This window comes from Prenolepis imparis, unplaced genomic scaffold, assembly GCF_030444845.1.
Source record: "Prenolepis imparis isolate NDT839.2.m4 unplaced genomic scaffold, iyPreImpa1.0 SCAF_9, whole genome shotgun sequence".
Taxonomy (NCBI): Eukaryota; Metazoa; Arthropoda; class Insecta; order Hymenoptera; family Formicidae; genus Prenolepis; species Prenolepis imparis.
The window spans coordinates 13,765,231-13,768,763 of NW_028141167.1; the positions used below are offsets into that span (position 1 = coordinate 13,765,231).

Below are 3,533 nucleotides of genomic sequence, written 5' to 3' on the forward strand. Positions count from 1 at the left end.
TAAACCGCGGATTCCATACGGCGCGGATTCATTTTACATATATTAAATCAAAAAGTTTGTACGCTGGTATTCTGATGGTACCATCATAATGTGCATATAATGTAGAGTTGAAATATATACAAGATTAATTTTTGGCTCGCTTTAAACAATTGAAAATTAAAATTTTTAAACCGCGGTTCCCATACGGCGCGGATTCATTTTACGTATATTAGATCAAAAAGTTTGTACGCTGTTATGCTGATGGTACCTTCATAATGTGCATATAATGTAGAGTTGAAATATATACAAGATTAATTTTTGGCTCGCTTTAAACAATTGAAAATTAAAATTTTTAAACCGCTGGTCCCATACGGCGCGGATTCAATTTACGTATAATAGATCAAAAAGTTTGTACGCTGTTATGCTGATGGTACCTTCATAATGTGCATATAATGTAGAGTTGAAATATATACAAGATTAATTTTTGGCTCGCATTAAACAATTGAAAATTAAAATTTTTAAACCGCTGGTCCCATACGGCGCGGATTCATTTTACGTATATTAGATCAAAAAGTTTGTACGCTGTTATGCTGATGGTACCTTCATAATGTGTATATAATGTAGAGTTGAAATATATAAAAGATTAATTTTTGGCTCGCTTTAAACAATTGAAAATTAAAATTTTTAAACCGCTGGTCCCATACGGCGCGGATTCATTTTACGTATATTAGATCAAAAAGTTTGTACGCTGTTATGCTGATGGTACCATCATAATGTGCAGATAATTTATTGTTGAAATATATATACGATGAATTTTTGACTCGTTTTAAAATATTAGAAATTGATACTTTTTTGCCCCTAACCCTATGCGACGCATTCTTATTTTATGTATATCATATTAAAAAATTTGTACGCTGGTGTCTGCTTGGTACCGAAAGATTCTGCAATCAATGTACTATTAAAATGTATAATCGTTGAATTTTTGGCTCGTCTTAAAATATTAGAAATTCATACTTTATTGCCGCTGATCCTATGCGACGCATCCTTAATTTATGTATATCAAATATAAGAGTTTGTACGCTGTTGTCTGCTTGGTACCAAATAATTCTGTAATCAATGTACTATTAAAATGTATAATAGATGAATTTTTGGCTCGTCTTTAAATATTAGAAATCTATACTTTTTTGCCGCTGACCCTATGCGACGCATACTTATTTCATGTATATCATATTAAAAAATTTGTACGCTGGTGTCTGCGTGGTACCAAATAATTCTGTAATCAATGTACTATTAAAATGTATAATAGATGAATTTTTGGCTCGTTTTAAAATATTAGAAATTAATACTTTTTTGCCGCTAACCCTATGCGACGCATTCTTCTTTTATGTATATCATATTAAAAAATTTGTACGCTGTTGTCTGCGTGGTACCAAAAGATTCTGTAATCAATGTACTATTAAAATGTATAATCGATGAATTTTTGGCTCGTCTTTAAATATTAGAAATCATTACTTCTTACCGCTGACCCTATGCAACGTATCCTTATTTTATGAATATCAAATTAAAAAACTTGTACGCTGGTGTCTGCTTGGTACCGAAAGATTCTGCAATCAATGTACTATTAAAATGTATAATCGATGAATTTTTGGCTCGTCTTTAAATATTAGAAATCATTACTTTTTGCCGCTGACCCTATGCAACGCATACTTATTTTATGAATATCAAATTAAACAATTTGTACGCTGGTGTCTGCTTGGTACCAAAATATTCTGTAATCAATGTACTATTAAAATGTATAATCGATGAATTTTTGGCTCGTCTCAAAATATTAGAAATCTATACTTTTTTGCCGCTGACCGTATGCGAAGCATCCTTATTTTATGTATATCAAATATAAGAGTTTGTACGCTGTTGTCTGCTTGGTACCAAAAGATTCTGTAATCAATGTACATTTAAAATGTATAATAGATGAATTTTTGTCTCGTCTTAAAATAATAGAAATTTATACTTTATTGCCGCTGACCCTATGCGACGCATCGCTATTTTATGTATATAATATTAAAAAATTTGTACGCTGGTGTCTGCATGGTACCAAAAGATTCTGTAATTAATATACTATTAAAATGTATAATCGTTGAATTTTTGGCTCGTCTTAAAATATTAAAAATTCATACTTTATTGCCGCTGATCCTATGCGACGCATCCTTATTTTATGTATATCAAATATAAGAGTTTGTACGCTGTTGTCTGCTTGGTACCAAATAATTCTGTAATCAATGTACTATTAAAATGTATAATCGATGAATTTTTGGCTCGTCATAAAATATTAGAAATTTATACTTTATTGCCGCTGACCCTATGCAACGCATCGCTATTTTATGTATATCATATTAAAAAATTTGTACGCTGGTGTCTGCGTGGTACCAAAATATTCTGTAATCAATGTACTATTAAAATGTATAATAGATGAATTTTTGGCTCGTTTTAAAATATTAGAAATTGATACTTTTTTGCCGCTAACCCTATGCGACGCATTCTTCTTTTATGTATATCATATTAAAAAATTTGTACGCTGGTGTCTGCGTGGTACCAAAAGAATCTGTAATCAATGTACTATTAAAATGTATAATCGTTGAATTTTTGGCTCGTCTTAAAATATTAGAAATTCATACTTTATTGCCGCTGATCCTATGCGACGCATCCTTAATTTATGTATATCAAATATAAGGGTTTGTACGCTGTTGTCTTCTTGGTACCAAATAATTCTGTAATCAATGTACTATTAAAATGTATAATCGATGAATTTTTGGCTCGTCATAAAATATTAGAAATTTATACTTTATTGCCGCTGACCCTGTGCAACGCATCCTTATTTTATGAATATAAAATTAAAAAATTTGTACGCTGGTGTCTGCTTGGTACCAAAAGATTCTGTAATCAATGTACTATTAAAATGTATAATAGATGAATTTTTGGCTCGTTTTAAAATATTAGAAATTGATACTTTTTTGCCGCTAACCCTATGCGACGCATTCTTCTTTTATGTATATCATATTAAAAAATTTGTACGCTGGTGTCTGCGTGGTACCAAAAGAATCTGTAATCAATGTACTATTAAAATGTATAATCGTTAAATTTTTGGCTCGTCTTTAAATATTAGAAATCATTACTTCTTACCGCTGACCCTATGCAACGAATCCTTATTTTATGAATATCAAATTAAAAAACTTGTACGCTGGTGTCTGCATGGTACCAAAAGATTCTGTAATGAATATACTATTAAAATGTATAATCGTTGAATTTTTGGCTCGTCTTAAAATATTAGAAATTCATACTTTATTGCCGCTGATCCTATGCGACGCATCCTTAATTTATGTATATCAAATATAAGAGTTTGTACGCTGTTGTCTGCTTGGTACCAAATAATTCTGTAATCAATGTATTATTAAAATGTATAATCGATGAATTTTTGGCTCGTCATAAAATATTAGAAATTTATACTTTATTGCCGCTGACCCTGTGCAACGCATCCTTATTTTATGAATATAAAATTA

At 30.6% G+C, this 3,533-nt stretch overlaps 1 long non-coding RNA gene across 1 annotated transcript; it reads right to left on the reverse strand.

The window, feature by feature from the left end:
* Nucleotides 1–1,667: 1,667 nt before the first annotated feature.
* Nucleotides 1,668–2,246, reverse strand: LOC145940878 (uncharacterized). The gene is made up of 3 exons (XR_014426084.1): nucleotides 2,154–2,246; nucleotides 1,822–2,080; nucleotides 1,668–1,748 (listed from the first exon to the last, which is right to left on the reverse strand). It is a non-coding gene; the product is annotated as an uncharacterized LOC145940878 (long non-coding RNA).
* Nucleotides 2,247–3,533: the final 1,287 nt, after the last annotated feature.